The 20,044-nt window shown below is 36.2% G+C and overlaps 1 protein-coding gene across 7 annotated transcripts in view; it reads right to left on the bottom strand.

Moving 5' to 3' along the window:
* Positions 1-20,044, bottom strand: part of LOC131416326 (killer cell lectin-like receptor 2) — a 229,024-nt gene that overhangs the window by 155,564 nt on the left and 53,416 nt on the right. Inside the window, exon 12 of one of the 7 annotated variants that reach the window (XM_058558782.1) lies at positions 14,482-14,616. The exons of 5 other annotated variants lie outside the window; for them this stretch is intronic. The gene's annotated coding sequence lies outside the window, so the exon portion shown is untranslated. Of the gene's footprint in view, positions 1-14,481; positions 14,617-20,044 lie in introns of those variants that run through there. One more of the 7 variants, XM_058558789.1, reaches the window with a different exon arrangement.

The raw sequence follows: 20,044 nt of genomic DNA, 5'->3' as shown, positions 1-20,044 counted from the left end.
ACAAAATCCAACAATATGCTGCCTACAAGAGACTCATTTTAATTAAAGGGCACATACAGACTAAGAGTAAAGAGAAGGAAAATGATATTTCAAGCAAACGGTAATCAAAAGAAAGAAGAAGTAGCAATATTTATATCAGTCAAAAGAAACTTTAAGTAAAATTAGTCAAAAGAGGAAGAAGGCATTATGATGACAATGTGGGTCAATTCATCAAGAAGATATAACAATTGACAACATCCATACCATAACATCAAACTACCTAAATATATAAAACAAATATTAAGAGAAATAAAAGGAGAAATAAATAGCAATAGAATAACATTTGGGGACTTTAATATCTCACTCTCAACAAAGGCTAGATCATCCTGACAGAAAATCAATAAGGAAACAGGGGATTGGAACACTACAATCCAAGCGAACTTAACAAACCTATACTCAATACTCCATCCAATAGTAGCGGAATACACATTCTTCGCAAGTGCCCATGGAACATATTCTACAATAGATAATATGTCATGCAACAAAACAAGTCTCAAAAAATTTAAGGATAAATAATAGCAAGTATCTTCTCCAACCAAAATTGAATGTAACTAGACATCATTAACAAGATGAAAGCTGAAAATTTCATAAATACATGGAAACTAATACACTGCTGAACGACCAATGGATCAAAGAAGAAATCAAAAGGGAAATAAAAAAGTATCACGAGTCAAACAAAAATGCAAATACAGCATACCAAACCTTATGAGATGCAGCAAAGATGGTTGTAAGAGAGATACTTCACTGTGATAAATGCATACATAAAGAAAAAAGAAAGATCTCAAACAAACAACATAAATTTATACCTCTAGGAACTATAAAACGCATAATAACTAAGCCCAAAGTTAATAAAATGAAGGAAATAATAAAGATTAAATCAGAAATAGGTGTAGTTGTGAACAGGAAAAAATAGAAAAATTAACAAAAATAGGATTTGGTTATTGGAAAAGATAAACAAAATTGAGACAAGTTTAGCTAGACTAACCAAGAAAAACAAGAGAGGATCCAAAGAAATAAACTTATAAATGAAAGCAGAGACATTGTAATGGATACCCAGACATATAAAGGACATAACAGACCACTATGAACAAGTATATGCCAAAAAATTGGACAACCTGGAAGAAATGGATATATTCCTGGAAACATGCAACCTACCAAGACTGAATCATGATGAAATAGAAAATCTGAACAGACCAATAATAAGTAAGGAGATTGAGTCAGTAATCAAAAACCTCTCAACAAAGAAAATCCAAGGACCAGGTGGTTTCATTGGTGAATTCTACCAAACATTTAAAGAAATGTCCTTAAGAAGCAAATCCTTCTCAAACTCTTCCAAAAATTGAAGGGAAGGAAACACTCCAAAACTCATTTTATGAGGCCAGTATTACCCTGAAACCAAAGACAGTAAAGGATACTACAAGAAAAGAAAACTATGGGCCAATATCTCTAACGAATATAGATGCAAAATTCCCTAGCAAACTAATTTCAACAGTACCTTGTCAGGATGATACACCATGATCAAGTGGGATTCATTCCTAGGATGCAAGCGTGGTTCAAAATACACAAATCAATCAAGGCGATACATCACATTAATAGAATGAAGGATAAAAATCACATGATCATTTCAATAGGTGCAGAAAAAGAATTTGATATATGACAAATGCACAGCAAACATTATACTCAATGTTAAAAGGTTGAAAGTTATTCCTCTAAGATAGGAATAAGACAAGGGTGCCCACTTTCACCACTCTCAATCAACAAAGTACTGGAAGTCCTAGCCAGAGAAATCAAGCAAGGAAAAGAAATGAAAGGCATCCAAACTGAAAAGGGAGTTGTAATACCATCTCCATTTGCAGATGACATGATTGCATATATAGAAAATCTTAAGACACCACCAAAAAGATGTTAGAACAAATAAACAAGTAGGTAAGGTGGCAGGATAGAAATCAACATACAAAAATCAGTTGCATTCCTATACACCAACAATGAATTTTCTGACCAAGAAATAAAGAAAACAATCCCACTTTCAAAGCATCAAAACAACACCATATTTTATGATAAATTTAATCAAGGGGGTGAAAGATCTCCACACCAAAAACTGTAAGACATTGATGAAGAAATTGAAGAAGACACAAATAAATGAAAAGATATCCTGTGTTCTTGGATTGATAGAATTAATATTGTTAAAATATCGATACTGCTCAAAGCCAGATTTACACTCAATGCAATCCCTACCAAGATTCCAAAGGCATTTTTCAAAGAAATTGAAAAACAATCGTACAATTTGTATGGAACCACAAAAGCCCCCAAATAGGCAAAGCAATCCTGAGAAAAAAGAACAAAGCTGAGGGCATTATATTTCCTGATTTCAAACTATATCACAAACAAGCTATAGTTGTCAAAACAGTATGGTACTGGCATAAAAACAGACACAGAACAATGGAACAGAGTCAAGAGCCTAGAAATAAACCCATGCATATATGGTCAACTAATATTTGACAAGGAATCAAGACTACTCAGTGGTGGAAAAACAGTCTCTTCAATAAATGGTGCTGGAAAATCTGGATAGTCACATGCAAAAGAATGAATGTAGGTCCCTATTTTACACTACTTACAAAAATTAAATTGAAATCAATTACAGACTTAAACATAAGACCTGAAACCATAAAACTCCTGGAAGACAACATAAGGACAAAGTTCCTTGACATTTGGTCTTGGTGATGATTTTATGGATATGACACCAAAAGCACAAGCAACAAAATAAAAAACCAACAAGTGAGACTACATCAAACTAAAAAGCTTCTGCACAGCAAAAGAAAGCATCAACAAAATTAAAAGACAACCTATAAAATGGGAAAAAAATATTTGCAAACCATACATCTGACAAAGGATTAATATTCAAAATATGTAAGGAATTATAACTCAATAGCAAAAAAACAAATAATACAATCAAAAAATGAGCAAAGGAGGTGAACAGATATTTTTCCAAACAAGATATTCAAATGGTCAGCAGAAATGTGAAAAGGTGCTCAACTCACTAATTATCAGGGAAATGCACTTAAACCTACAATGAGATATCATCTCACATCTGTTAGAATGGCTATTACAAAAAGGCAAAGATAACAAATGCTGGTGAGGATGTGTGGAAAAGTGAACCCTTGTATACTGTTGGTGGGAATGTTAATTGGTACAGCCAGTTTGGAAAACACTATGGAAGTCCCTCAAAAAATTAAAAATAGAACTACCATATGACCATCAACTTCACTTCTAGGTATATATCCTAAGGAAACAAAATCACTATGTCAAAGAGATATCTGCACATTCATTGTGGCATTATTTACAGTAGCGAAGACATGGAAACAACCTAATTGTCCATCAGCAGATGAATAAGCAAAGAAAATGTGGTATATATATACATATATGGTCTATCATATATATATATATATGATAGACCATTATTCAGCCATAAAAAACAGGAGGAAATCCTCCCATTTGCAATAACATGGATTAATCTTATGGGAATTATGCTAAGTAAATAAGTCAGACAGAGAGTGACAAATACTGTATAATCTCACTTAAAATGGAATCTAAAAAAACCAAACCCATAGAAAGAGAGAACAGAATGCTGGCTGCATAGGTAGGGGGTGGGAAATGGAGGAAATGGGTAAAAGTGGTCAAAGGGTACAAACTTTCAGTCATGAGATGAATAAGTTCTGGATATGTAATGTACAGCATAGTTACTATAGTTAACAATCCTGTATTGTATATTTGAAAATTGCTAAGAGAGATTTTAAATTTCTCATCACAAAAAAAAAGGAGAGTGATGCCAATATCATGGCAGAGTGAATTGTTCCCTCTGTCTCTCCCCTCTAAGTAACAGCCAGTGGGACATCCATTGACCAACGAAGGACTCCTCGCTCAGCACACCAGAATGCCTGAGAGACCCGTGCATCTATACTTCTGAATGTGGGTGTACTAGACCTCCAGGAGGTAGTGGTACTAGGGGAACAGCCCCCTCCCACTCCACCAGTGGCATCAATACCAAACGTGGATTCTCCCAGCAGTGACACACACAGGCAGCTATAGGCTGCAGGAGCAGCAATGGCACTCACAGTTTAGTCCTTGGCCCACCTCCCACACTGGCAGGTGGCGCCCACAACTTGAGGTTTCCAGAAGCACAGTGGTGCCGATGACCCAGCCCCCTCCCCCAGCAGCAGCCCTGGTCTGTCCAGTAGTCAAAATGCATATATCCCAGGCAGGGGTGGTGGGGCCCTGACCTGAGGTTTCAAAAAGCACACCAGGGTGAATGCCTGTTACCAGAGGCTGCAGGAGCAGCAACGGAACTTGTGGCTTAGCCCCCAACTCTAATGAAGCAGTGGCAGGTGGCACCCATGACTCGTGGCTTCAGGAAGCACAGTGATGTCAGCAACCCAGTCCCCACCCCCTCTCTAGGCAGTGATGACTACAAATCGTGTCTCTCCAGTATCAAGGGCTGCATCCAAATCACGTATACCACCAGCAGTGGCAGTGGTTCCCTGACCTCTGAGACTTTGAAAAGTACAACAGTGCAGATCAGTGACCAGAGGCTGCAGAGGCAGCAATGGCATGCATAGCTTAGTCCCTGCCACTCCCCCAGCAGTGGCAGATGGTACCTGTGACCTGAGGTTTCAGGTGTCACAGCAGAACCCATGACCCAGCCCGCAGTGGTGTTACCATGATACTGACTCTACTAGCAGCAGGGGATGCAGCCAAAATCCTGGGCCCCTGGCAGTAACAGCAACACCTGTGAACCCAGCAACTCAGGCAGCAGTGCTGCCAGCACTCCCAGATAACCTGGGAGCAGCAGCTAAGATAGCACACAGGGCGGCAGCACTCAAGCCCATGGAGAGCCAATGGGGTAACACAAGAGCCAGGCAACCCCAGAAGCAGCAGAAGTGCTCACAGCCTGGTGACTCCAGTGGCAACACCCGAGACTGCAGTGACATCATAAGCAACAAGCCACTAGGAACCTCAAAGTCACATGCAGCACAAGGAGGCCACTGGCAATGTCTCTGGTAGAGACACTGGATGGTGAAAAGTGCAGGCTCTCAAATACAACCAGAGGCAGCTCAGAATCAAAGGAAGCATAGCCATACCAAAATAAGAAAGGTGTTTACTACCACAAATGTGCTGGCAAAGGATCAACTCATCAAGCACCGTGAATAACTATAGTGACATTGTAGAAGAGACAGAAAATGCCAACTCTCCAGAAAGCAAACTTAAAGTAAAAAAGATACAATGAAACTGACAGAGAATTCCAAATGGCTCAGAAATAAAATTAATGAATAGAAGGAGAGATTCACCTCTTCCTCAAAGAGATTGAAATACTAAAAAAAAAAAAAAAAAAAAAAAACAGAAATTCTGGAGATGAAGAACACAATTAATGAGATGAAAAATAAAGTAGAAAGCATTGGAAATAGAGAAGACCATGTGTAAGAGATACTTAGCAAGCTCAAAGATAAAAATATAGAAATGATGCAAATGGAAGAGAGAGAACTAAGATTTTTAAAAAATGAAGAAATTCTACCAGAAATATCCAACTCAACTAGGAAAAGCAGTATAAGGATAATAGGTATCCCAGAAGGAGAAGAGAGGAAGAAAGAAGCAGACAGCTTATTCAAAGAAATAATAGCTGAGAACTTCTCAAATCTGGGGAAGGAACCGGATATACAAGAACATGAAGATAATAGAACTCCTAATTATCTCAATGCAAAAATACTTTTCCAAGGCATATAGTATTAAAACAGTCCAAAGTCAATGACAAAGAAAGAATATTAAGGGTGGCCAGAGAGAAGAAAATAACTTACAAAGGAACCCCTATCAGACTATCAGAAATTTCTCAGCAGAAACTCTACAGGCTGGGAGAGAATGGAATGATATATTCAAAATATTGAAAGACAAAATTTTCAGCCAAGAATACTCTATCCATCAGAGTTATCCTTCATCTATGAAACAGAAATAAAAGCTTTATCAGACAAACAAAAGCTAAAGGAGTCCATTGCCAGTAGACCTGTCTTGCAAGAAATGTTGAAAGGAGCCCTCCTACCTGAAACAAAAAGGCTAAGATTTACAAAGATTTTATCAAGGTGGTAAAGAGAGAGAATCAGAAAATTGTGATTCTATATTAGAATAGGTTAGTAAACACTTAACATAAAGCTTAAAGAGAAAGAAAGTTTCAAAAATAACAGTAACCACTTCAATTTGGTAAAAAACTCACAATACAAAAAAATCATAATTTGTGACAAGAAAAATATAGAAGGGGAAGAGAAGTATAGACCCTGCACAGGTTAATGGAGATAAGATGCTACCAGCAGAAAAAGGACTATCTCATCTATCATACCTTTTATAAAAACCTCATGGTAACCACAAAACAAAAAATCAGAGCAGAGTCACAAATCATAAATAAAGAGAAAACTGAGAAACACATCACAGAAAACAACCATAATGAAATGGAAGACAGAGATACAAGGAGAAAGAAACAATGGAAATATAGAACAACCAGAAAACAGAAGATAAAATGGTAGCATTAAGCCCGTATATATCAAGAATCTAAGTGTAAATGGATTGAATTCAACAGTAAAAAGAGACAGAGTGGTGGGATGGATTAAAAAACAAGATCCAGGGCCGGCCCGGTGGCGCAAGCAGTTAAGTGCGCGCGCTCCGCTGCGGCGGCCCGGGGTTCGCTGGTTCGGATCCCGGGCGCGCACCGACGCACTGCTTGGTGGGCCATGCTGTGGCGGCGTCCCATATAAAGTGGAGGAAGATGGGCACAGATGTTAGCCCAGGGCCGTCTTCCTCAGCAAAAAAAGAGGAGGATTGGTGGATGTTAGCTCAGGGCTGATCTCCTCACAAAAAAAAAAAAAAAAAAAAAACAAGATCCAACAATATGCTGCCTCCAGGAGACCCATCTCAGCTCTAAAGACAAACATAGGCTCAGAGTGAAGGGATGGAAGATGACACTCCAAGCAAATGGCAACCAAAGAAAGTGGGTAGAGTAATATTTATATCAGAAAAAACAGACTTCAAGACAAAAGGTATAAAAAGAGACAAAGATGGGCATTATATAATGATAAAAGGGATATTCCAGCAAGAAGACATAACATTTATTAATATATATGCACCAGATATAGAAGCACCAAAGTATATAAAACAACCATTAACAGACCTAAAGGGAGAAATTGACAGCAACACAATAATAGTAAAGGATTTTAACACCCCACTTTCATCAGTGGATAGATCTTCCAGAAAGAAAGTCAACAAGGAAACAGTGGCCTCAAATGAAACAGTAGACCAGAAGGACTTAAGATATATATATAGAACATTCTATCCAAAAGCAGCAGAATACACATTCTTCTCAAGTGCACATGGAATATTCTCAAAGACAGACCATCTGTTGGGAAACAAAACAAGCCTCAATAAATTTAAGAAGACTGAAATCATATCAAGCATCTTTTCTAACCAAATGGTCTGAAAATAGAAATCTACTACAAGAACAAAACTGGAAAGTCATGTACATGTGGAGACTGAATAACTTGCTATTGAACAACCATTGGATCAATGAAGAAATGAAAGGAAAAATAAAAAAATACCTGGAGACAAATGAAAATGAAAACACAAAATACCAAAACTTATGGAATGCAACAAAAGCGGTACTGAGAGGGAAGTTTATAGCAACACAGGCCCACCTCAGAAAAACAAGAAAAAGCTCAAATAAACAATCTGACACTATATTTTAAAGAACTAGAAAAACAAGAACAAAGCCCAAAGTCAGCAGAAGGAAAGAAATAATAAAATCAGAGGAGGTATAAATGAAACAGAGACTAAAAAGGCAATAGAAAGGATTAACAACACTAAGAGCTTGTTCTTTGAAAAGATAGCTGGACTCACTAAGAAAAAACAGAGAAGGCTCAAATAAATAAAATCAGAAGTGAAAGAGGAGAAATTACAATGGGTACCACAGAAATACAAAGGATTATTAGAGAATATTATAAAAAGCTGTATGCCAACAAATTGGATAACTTAGAAGAAATGGATACATTCTTAGAATCATACAACCTCCCAAAACCTAATTAAAAAGAAATAGAGAATCTGAATAAACCAATCACAAGAGATTAAAAGAATGATCAAAAATCCTCCCAAAAAAATGAAAGTCCAGGACCAGATGGCTTCTCTGGAGAATTATACCAAACATTCAAAGAAGATTCAATACTTATCCTTCTCAAACTCTCCCAAAAAAATTGAAGAGGAGGGAATGCTTCCTAACTCATTTTACAAGGCCAACATTACCTTGATACCAAAACCAGACAAAGACAACACAAAAAAGGAAAATTACAGACCAATATTGTTGATGAAGATAGATGCAAAAATCTTCAACAAAATATTAGCAAATCGGATACAACAATACATTAAAAGGATCATACGCCATGATTAGATGGGATTCATTCCAGGGATGCAGGATGGTTCAACATCCGAAATCACTCTATGTCATATACCACATTATCATAATGAAGAATAAAAAAATCACATGATCATCTTGCTAAACACAGAGAAAGTATTTGACAGGATCCAACATCCATTTATGATAAAAACTCTCAATAAAATGGGTATAGAAGGAAAGTAGCTCAACATAATAAAGGCCATATACAACAAACCCACAGCCAACATCATACTTAACAATGAAAAACTGAAAACCATTCCTCTGAAAACAGGAACAAGACCAGTATGCTCACTCTTGCCATGATAATTCAACATGGTATTGGAAGTCCAAGCCAAAGCAGTTAGGCGAGAAAAAGAAATAAAATGGATCAAAATTGGAAAGGAAGAAGTAAAACTGTCACTATGTGTGGATGATCTGATTCTATATTTAGAAAACCCTAAAGAATCCAAAAATCTATTAGAAATAATTAATGAATACAGTCAAGTTGCAGCTTGCAAAATCAACATACAAAAATCAGTTCTCTTTCTATACACTAACAACAAACTAGAAATCAAGAATACAATCTCATTTACAATCACATCAAAAAGAATGAAATACCTAAGAATAAATTTAACCAAGGAAGTGAAAGAGCTATACACTGAAAACTATAACATATTATGGAAAGAAATGCAACAAGACATAAAGAAATGGAAAGATACTCCATGCTCATAGATTGGAAGAATTAACATAGTTAAAATGTCCGTGTTACCTAAAGCAATCTACAGATTCAATGCAATCCCAACCAGAAACCCAATGAAATTTTTCATGGAAATAGAATAAGGAATTCTAAAATTTATATGGAAAAACAAAAGACTCTGAGTAACCAAAGAAATCCTGAGAAAAAAGCACAAGGCTGGAGGCCTCACAATCCCTGAATTCAAAATACACTTCAAAACTATAGTAATCAAAACAGCACAGTACTGGCACAAAAGCAGACACACAGATCAATGGAACAGAACTGAAAGCCCAGAAACAAAAGCACACATCTATGGACAGCTAATTTTCGACAAAGGAGCCAAAAACGTACAATGGAAAAAGGAAAGTCTCTTCAATAAATGGTGTTGGGGAAACTGGACAGCCACATGCAAAACAATGAAAGTAGATCATTATCGTACACCATACACAAAAATTAACTCAAAATGAATTAAAGATTTGAATATAAGACCTGAAAAGATAAAACTCCTAGAAGAAAACATAGGCAGTACTCTCTTTGACATCAGTCTTGGTAGCATCTTTTTGAATACCATGTCTCCTCAGGCAAGGGAAAAAAAAAAGAAAAAAGAAACCAATGAGACAACATCAAACTAAAAATCTTCTACACAACAGAGAAAACCATGAAGAAAACAAAAAGACAACCCACCAACTGAGAGAACATATTTGCAAATCATATATGTGATAAGGGGTTAATATGCAAAATATATAAAGAACCCATACAACTCAACAACAAAAAATGAACAATCTGATCAAAAATTGGACTTAGGAAATGAACAGACATTTTTCAAAGGAAGATATACACATGGCCAACAGGCACATAAAAAGATGTTTAACATCACTAATTATTAGTGAAACTCAAATCAAAATCATAATGAGATATGACCTCACACCTCAGACATGTGATGAAATCATATCAAACTATGTGAGATGATGGATGTATTAACTAACCTTATTGTGATAATCACTTTGCAATGTATACATATATCAAATAATTATGTGGTATATCTTAAACTTACACAATGATATATGTCAATTATATTTCAATAATGCTGGGAAAAAATATGGTCTATGATGTCCTTATTCATGATCTACTACATAGTCTAATTTTTAATTATAGCACAGGCCTAAATAATGTGATGATTTTTAAATATTTATTAATAATAAAAATAGTAAAAAAAAAACGGAGGTATATGCTTCTGATTCTGACTAATCTTTAAATGTGCATGAATACTACTTTCTGTTATTTTTAATACACCTCTATATGTAGATGAGTTCTGATGAACCTGGGATCCCTGGAAAATTATAACAAAATTTAGATATTTTGATTATTTCAGTTCTCCAAAGAACATAAACTTAGACTAAATTGCTCAATATATCTTCTCATATTGTTATAAATGTTCTAATTATTCAGATCCAAATGATTCCATCAGACAGTAATTTAAGAGATTCTGGGAAAATCATCCTTATAAATTATTATGATTAAGATATAGTTCCTTAGCTAAACAGCAATCCTTGGATTTACATATTTGAACTCTTAAACAGAGTGGAACATAGCTTTCTTGGATTAAGTAAAGATTAATTCAAATATTTGATGCTAAGATCTGAATTACAAAAGAATATTATAGGAAGTGACTCTTAATTACCTTGAAACTGGGAAAATGATAGGGAAAAAAGGAGAGGAGACTGTATCCATTAAATATATTGTTCTTGAGTAGGTTTTTGTGTGTTCATGTTTCCCTGCATGTAATGACACTGGAAAGAAGCAGGAAATAACTTTCTCTGAGTAGGTATTCATCTCCCTTTTCCCCTTCTTTTGGTAATATAATTCCTTTCTCCTGAGGAAAATGCTCTTCACTGTGTTTTGGAGGGATGAAGCACATGACTAAGGATAAACTGATTAGAAGCGTCATGCACAGGGCATTTTCACTGATATGACAGAAACCTATCATAATTATGGTGGTTCGGCTGACATTATATGAGTTTCTGCCAGTGGAGAAAACTATTCTGAAAATAAAGTCAAAGGTGGCTGACCAAATCTAAGAGCCCTCAGAGGAGAGAGCCCTGACCGCATTGTTGGGAGTTCATAAATGCAGCTTTACTAGAATCCAAAACTGCCCTTGCAGTCACCAGTTAAATGAGCCTATAAATTCCTTTGTTTTGTTTAAATTAGTTGGAGTTGAGCATCTATTACTCTTGCCCTTCAATCTGGCAAACATTAGAAGACTAAAAATGTTTATTGCTAGCACGCTGTGAGGAAAAAGATCTTATGCTTTGACAGTGGAAATGCAAATTAATACCTCATGTTTAGAAAGTAATCTTGCAAAATGTATTTTATTTAAAACATACAGACTCTCGAGCCCAGAAATCCTAACTCTGAGAATTTATTCCAATTCTGGGAATCTAGCCCACAAAAATTAAAGCATCAGTCTGTAAAAATGTATGTTGTAGGATTATTTATAACAGTAAAAATTTGGAATAAAGTCAATGCCCACCCAGAGGGGCTAGTTCAATAAACTACAGTAAATTCTCAACATGGACTATGAGGTTATCATGAAAAAGAATGAATTACAGCTTGATTGTCAAAACTTACTTTCAAATGAGAAAGACAAGACGCAAGAAAGTGCATATAATATAGCCCCCATTATAATGCAAACAATGAATTAGGTGGCTCCCCCTGCAGGTGGATGTAGGGAAAGATAGGAAAGAATACACACCATGCTGTAAGTATTCCTTACCAAGAGTAGCGCATGTGTGACAGGGGTGGGAGGAGGGAGAAGGTAAAGAAGTTATAAATATAGTGATGAAAACAGTCACCCAAATATTACTGGGTATAATTAACATAAGTAAAATTATTGATAGTAATTTCAAAGAGAAATTAAAAGATTGATCCAGTGAGCCTGAAAAACTTCCAGAGTCATTATATCCACTATTAATAATAAACTGAGATTCAATCTCAATATTAAGGGGAAAATATCCAAATTGTAGAAATACAGAAGTGTGCAAAATTACAGTAAAATGGTATAAAGAACTCTTTTAGATTTGTCTTCAAACCAATGTCATCAGGAATACATAAAATAAACAGAGAAATATTAATGCTATTGGATTCAGACAGTAAATGTGCATGATTCACAGTGAAATGGAAAGGATATTAAATGGAATAAACATGTAGTTCTCCTTGCTAATAACTGTTTACTAAAGACTTTCTGCTTTGAATTCATGCATATTTTTCCTCAAGTCCAGAAAGGCCTAGAAATAAAAATATTTCTACTGTCAGAATGTGATTATCTCATTAGACTTACCCTTCATCCTCCCTTTGGGGGAAAAAGTATTTAGATAAAATTCAACATGAGGAACAACGTTTCTATAGAATACTTACACTTAGTTGCAAAAAATGCTGATATTCCCAAAAGAATGAAACACATAATTCCCAATATTACTGCAGCAATACATCCAGAAGACGTTGCTTGGAAATCTGTCCAAGAGAACGTGTAAATTGCAGAGGAATTATTGCGAGGCTTCAGTCAACAAGCTGTTATCTCAGAGCTTTGTCTCAAAAAAGCATACAGGTTAAGAATGGAACTACTGCATGAATTAGCATTGTCATTACATAGGTATTATAACCCATTCAGCTCACACAAGTATTTCATTTATAGAAAACTTACCATGTATTAGAAGTATTTGCCTCTGATTTTAAAATTGGTGCTACTGCCTTAAAGATTACTTAGTAATGTAGAGGAGCTCGGGGAAAGGGTATAATTTTCCCTTTTCTTTTCAAAATAACCATATACTTCTTAAAATTACCAATCTGTTCTTTTCTTCAAATGCTACGATCTACATGGCATTTCCCTTATTTGGAATTACTTTCCCCCTAAATCTTATTATTTTTAGGGTAGAAAAGAGGATTACCAATAATAAAAGCTGTTGATTTTAAAATTTCCATGACTACTAGGATCCCTCCCCAGTCCACCATTCAGGAATGTAGTAACAGAGAATGTCTCTGGAAAATAAGCAAACATCCAGGAAATAGTGTGTAGTATAGTCAATTAGGAACTAGCCAAAATTCAATCCAAATGGTAAGGGAAAAATTCCAGACTATGGCAAAATGAGATCTTTATGAAATGGAGAAAGGAGGAAATGGGAAAACACATTGCAGGTCCTAGAAAAGTCTTCTAAAGAAAAAAATCAGGTCTAAATTTAAAGGCATCCCTGATCTTCTGTCTTGCTTTCATCATGATGCTCCAAGTCACAGCCACATGTGGTCTGAAATATCACAAAAGCCTGCTGACTGGTCTTGCTTTAGTACCATGACTCAAAGACAATAAATGTTCTTAACTAGTTGAATGAATCACTCAGGAACAAACTGAGAAACTATGTGAAGATTGTCCTGGTGAAAAGTTCTTCTTTGCTAAACCTCAAGAAGAAAAATGCATAGTCCGGGGAAAAAAAAAGTAGTATTTGGAACATACTCTCTATATATACACATAAATATATACTTTATATACACACACTTATATATATATATAAATTAATAGCAACTACCAAAAGTTGAATGCCTATCGTGTGGTAATGGCTTTACTAATATAAACTCCATTAGTCCCAACAATAACTCTAAGATTTTTGTCATTCTCATTTTACAGATGAGGAATCTGAGGTGTAGATATTAGTAATTAAGTAATTGGTCTACTGTTGCATAGCTAATTATTGGTGGAAAATATTAAAACCAAATTCCATCTGCCTCTAAAACACATTGTACTAAGTTACCTCCAACTTCCAGGGATGACAATTTGAAGTGAAGGCACCATTTCAAAGGAAAACAGGTATTTTTCTAAGAGAAGTATACTCAAGTTCAGGTTAGGATACTCTTCTATTGGACCTATCGAATTCTGCAAAACTCTGAACTTTCTGCAAGTAATAAGCCACACCTAAGTGCTGTTGATATATTAGTAAACTAAAGAGAAAACATTATTTGACATTGTGAAGCTTATTCTGCAGTGGGCATGTGGGTAATCATGAGATCGAATGGAGAAAAGTTGTCAGAGGAAGGGAGGCTTCAAAATGGGCATCAATCCACATAACACTACTGCTTTCATTCTTGCTTTCCTCTTCTCATTTTCCTCCAAAATTAAATTTTGGAGATTAACAGGACTTTTTTCATTCAGAGGAGGACGCTAAGAATATATTCTTTTGACAGGAGTTATGTGAACAGAAACTTCAAATAAGATCTTATAAAGTCTGAAACATATGCAAATATTTACCTTCTCCTTTAGACAGTTCAAGTCTGTCATCTGTCTGTGAGTTAGAGGTGATGAGTGCAAACTCCACGTAAACCATCTTCTTTTCACTGTTTTCTAGGAAATAAAGGAGAACAAAAGTTCACTCTCATCATAATAACTTCATAAAATAAATATTTGTGTTATAATCTAAACAAAGATTAATATCCAATTTTAAATAAATATCAATAATTTTCAAATAATAGCTCTCAAAAAGGACTATAACAATTAATAACCACATAATTTCAGGTTTCTAGGACAAGTGTTTATTAAGTACCTGCTGTTGCCTGATAAGTGTGTTGAGAATGCATTTTTCAATTCTTCTTTATCAATATAATGTTCTGTAACTTCAATTTACCAATTGAATAAAAGTGTTAAAAAAAAGGCAGCTAGAGAGTGACGTCAGCATCATGGTGGAGTGAGCTTTCCCGTGAATTCTTCCCCCACAAGATACAACAAAAGCAATAGCCACAGACCAACAACGGAATCCCAGACAGTGAAAAGCTAGAGCGGAGGGATCCACACTGCCGCACATCTGAGAGCGGAACGTGCTGGGCCCCCTGAGGAAGTGGGGAAAGGTAAGGAGAACTCCTCTCCCTCCCCATCAGATCAGCGATCTCGGTCCGCGCGGCTCCCAGAGAGGGGGGAGGGGCGGCCCTCGGCGGGAAACTGTAGCTCTTCGGGCTCTCTCAGCCTGTGGGAAACTCCCGCACAGAGGGCTCAGAGGAGCCACAGGGCTACCATCAACATCTCAGCACCCCAGAGAGCGGATAAAGAGGGGCAAACGAGAAGCCTCCCACGTCAGGGACCCAGAGGGCAAAAGAGAGAGCTCCCCCCTCCTGGCAACCCTGGGTCTGCAGCTCGACCAGACCTAGCGATCGGAGGCAGACCTGAACAAACTGGACTGGACCCGTGGATCGCAGTGGGGAAAAACAAAACAAAACAAAACAAAACTGCGGATCGCAGCAGAAAAACTGGGGCAGAGCGCAGGGGGCTTAGACTACACAGCCCTTTACCACCAGACAGTGGCGGCAGGTGGAAATTGCAACCAGAGACTTCCAGGATGAGGAAAATCAAAACCAACACAGGAACCACAACGCAAAAATATATGAAATCACCAGACCAGAAACAAAATGACAAGCACCCAGAAATCAACCCCGAAGGCACAGAAATCCATAAACTAAATGACAGAGATTTCAAAATAGCTATCATAAAAACACTCAACGAAATACGAGACAACACAGACAAACAATTAAATGAGAGTAGGAGTTTCTTCACAAAAGAGATTGAAATCATAAAGAAAAACCAATCAGTGCTGATGGAGATGAAGAACACAATGGAGGAGATAAAGGAGAATCTGGAATCTTTAAAGAACAGAGCTGACAATATGGAGGAAAGAATTAGTACTTTAGAGGATAGGAATACAGATATACTCCAGATGGAAGAGGAGAGAGAACTAAGACTAAAAAGAAATGAAGAAAGACTCCGAGAAATATCTGACTCTATTAGAAAATGTAACATAAGAATTATAGGTATTCCTGAGGGAGAGGAGAGGAAAAGAGGAACAGAGAGCCTATTCAAGGAAATAATAGCTGAGAATTTCCCAAATCTGGGGAAGGAGCAGGAAATACCAGTAAGCGAAGCCAACAGGACACCTATATACATTAACAGACAAAGGCCTTCACCACGACACCTAGTGGTAAGGCTAGCCAGAGTCAACGACAAAGAAACAATATTAAGGGCAGCTAGACAAAAACAAAAAATAACGTACAAAGGAACTCCCATCAGGCTCTCAGCGGATTTCTCAACAGAAACTTTTCAGGCTAGAAGAGACTGGAATGATATATTCAAAATACTGAAAGACAAAAACTTTCAGCCAAGAATACTCTATCCAGCAAAAATATCCATCAAATATGATGGAGAAATAGTAACTCTCCCAGATAAACAAAAGCTAAGGGAGTTCATGGCCACGAGACCCCCACTACAAGAAATACTCAAGAAGGCCCTCAGGCCTGAAAAAAAGAAGAGAAAGGGAACACAAAGCTTGGAGGAAGGAGAAAAGTAGGTAGACAAAATCAGAGAAATAGTAGATCTTTACCAGAATAGGTTAGCAACCACTTAAATACTAAACTCAAAGATCAAAGGAAGAAATTCACCAAAAATAAATTTAACCTCATCACTGTAAACACACAGCCACAACACAAGATAGAATAAGGTATAACAAGAGCAACTTAGAAGGGGAAGAGGAAAGTGACTGAATTGACTTAGTATAAGGAAATAGGAGACTATCAGATAATGGACTATCTCATACAAGATTTTTTGCCCAAACCTCAAGGTAATCACTAAACAAATAATCAAAGCAAAACCACATATGATAAACAAAGAGAAAACTAGAAGAATCATAAGACAGAACAGCCAAACTGAATTGGCAGTCCAAAACAAATGGGACAAGAAACAAAGGAAATGCAAAAGAACCAGAAAATAAGTGACAAAACAGCAACATTCAGCCCTCATATTTCAATAATTACCCTAAATGTAAATGGATTGAACTCTCCAATCAAAAGATACAGAGTGGCAGGATGGATTAAAAAGCAAGACCCAACAATATGCTGCCTTCAGGAAACACATCTTAGCACTAAAGACAAGCACAGGCTCAGAGGGAAAGGATGGAAGACAATACTCCAAGCTAATGGCAAACAAAAGAAAGCAGCTGTTGCCATACTCATATCAGACAAAGTAGACTTCAAGATAAAACAGGTTAAGAAAGACAAAGAAGGGAAATATATAATGATAAAAGGGACACTCCATCAAGAAGACATATCACTTATAAATATATATGCACCCAACATAGGAGCACCAATGTACATAAAACAACTATTAACAAACCTAAAAGGAGAAATCAACAACAACACAATAATAGTAGGGGATCTTAACACCCCACTTACAGCAATGGATAGATCATCCAGACAAAAAGTTAATAAAGAAATATTAGACTTAAATGAAAAACTGGACGAGATGGACCTAGTAGACATATACAGAGCACTCCACCCAAAAATAGCTGACTACACATTCTTCTCAAGTGCGCATGGAACATTCTCTAGGATAGACCATATGTTGAGAAACAAAGCAAGCCTCAATAAATTTAAGAAGATTGAAATCATAATAAGCATCTTTTCAGACCATAAGGCTATGAAACTGGAAATGAACCAGGAAAAAAAAACTGGGAAAGTGACAAAAATGTGAAGATTAAACAACATGCTACTGAACAACCAATGGATCATTGATGAAATTAAAGGAGAAATCAAAAACTATCTGGAAACAAACGAAAATGATAACATGCGATATCAAACCATATGGGATGCAGCAAAAGCAGTCCTGAGAGGGAAACTCATAGCGATACAAGCCCACCTTAACAAACAAGAAAAAGCCCTAATAGGCAACCTTAAATTACACCTAACAGAACTAGAAAAAGAAGAACAAACAAAGCCCAAAGCCAGCAGAAGGAGAGAAATAATAAAAATCAGAGCAGAAATAAATGATATTGAGACCAAAAAAACAGTAGAAAGGATTAATGAAACAAAGAGTTGGTTCTTCGAGAAGATAAATAAAATAGACAAACCCTTAGCCAGGCTTACTAAGAAAAAAAGAGAAAAGGCTCAAGTAAATAAAATTAGAAATGAAAGAGGAGAAATTACAACAGATACCATGGAAATACAGAGGATTATAAGAGAATACTATGAGAAATTATATGCCAACAAATTGGACAATCTAGAAGAAATGGATAAATTCTTAGACTTATACAACCTCCCAAAATTGAACCAAGAAGAAATGGAGAATCTGAATAGACCAATCACAAGTAAAGAGATTGAAATAGTAATTAAAAACCTCCCAAAAAATAAAAGTCCAGTGAATTTTACCAAACATTCAAAGAAGATTTAATACCCATCCTCCTCAAACTATTCCAAAAAATAGAGGAAGATGGAACACTTCCTGAATCATTCTATGAGGCCAACATCACCCTGATACCAAAACCAGACAAAGACAATACAAAGAAAGAAAATTACAGGCCAATATCGCTGATGAACATTGATGCAAAAATCCTCAACAAAATATTGGCAAACCGAGTACAACAATATATTAAAAAGATCATACACCATGATCAAGTGGGATTTATACCAGAGACGCAGGGATGGTTCAACATCCGCAAATCAATCAACGTGATACATCACATCAACAAAACAAAGAATAAAAACCACATGATCTTCTCAATAGACGCAGAGAAGGCATTTGACAAGATACAACATCCATTTATGATAAAAACTCTCAATAAAATGGGAATAGAAGGAAAGTACCTCAACATAATGAAGGCCATATATGACAAACCCACAGCTAACATCATACTCAACAGGGAAAGACTGAAAGCCATTCCTCTGAGAACACAAACGAGGCAGGGCTGCCCACTCTCACCACTCCTGTTCAACATAGTACTGGAGGTTTTGGCCAGAGCAATTAGGCAAGAAAAAGGAATAAAAGGAATCCAAATAGGTAACGAAGAAGTTAAACTCTCACTATTTGCAGATGACATGATTGTATATATAGAAAACCCTAAAGAATCTGTTGGAAAACTGTTAGAAACAATCAACAACTACAGCAAAGTTGCAGGGTACAAAATCAATTTACAAAAATCAGTTGCATTTCTATATGCTAATAATGAACTAACAGAAAGAGAGCTCAAAAAGATAATACCATTTACAATTGCATCAAAAAGAATAAAATACCTAGGAATAAATCTTACCAAGGAGGTGAAGGACCTATACAATGAGAACTACAAGACATTATTGAGGGAAATCCACGATGACATAAAGAAATGGAAAGATATCCCATGCACGTGGATTGGAAGAATAAACATAGTTAAAATGTCTATATTATCTAAAGCAATCTACAGATTCAATGCAATCCCAATCAGAATCCCAATGACATTCTTCACAGAAATAGAAAAAAGAATACTAAAATTTATATGGGGCAACAAAAGACCCCAAATAGCTAAAGAAATCCTAAAGAAAAAGAACAAAGCAGGAGGCATCACAATTCCTGACTACAAAACATACTACAAAGCAATAGTAATCAAAACAGCATGGTACTGGTACAAAAACAGACACACAGATCAATGGAACAGAATTGAAAGCCCAGAAATAAAACCACACATATACGGACAGCTAATTTTCGACAAAGGTGCTAAGAACATGCAATGGAGAAAGGAAATTCTCTTCAATAAATGGTGTTGGGAAAACTGGACAGCCACATGCAAAAGAATGAAAGTGGACCACGTGCTATCGCCATTCACAAAAATTAACTCAAAATGGATCAAAGACCTGAAGGTGAGACCTGAAACTATAAAACTCATAGAAGAAAATATAGGCAACACACTATTTGACATTGGTTTTAAAGGAATCTTTTTGGATGACATGCCTACCCAGACTAGGGAAACTAAAGAAAAAATAAACAA

This window comes from Diceros bicornis, chromosome 17 (assembly GCF_020826845.1).
Source record: "Diceros bicornis minor isolate mBicDic1 chromosome 17, mDicBic1.mat.cur, whole genome shotgun sequence".
Taxonomy (NCBI): Eukaryota; Metazoa; Chordata; class Mammalia; order Perissodactyla; family Rhinocerotidae; genus Diceros; species Diceros bicornis.
Note: the sequence above shows the minus strand (reverse complement) of the source record. Positions and strands in the feature narration are given on the sequence as shown.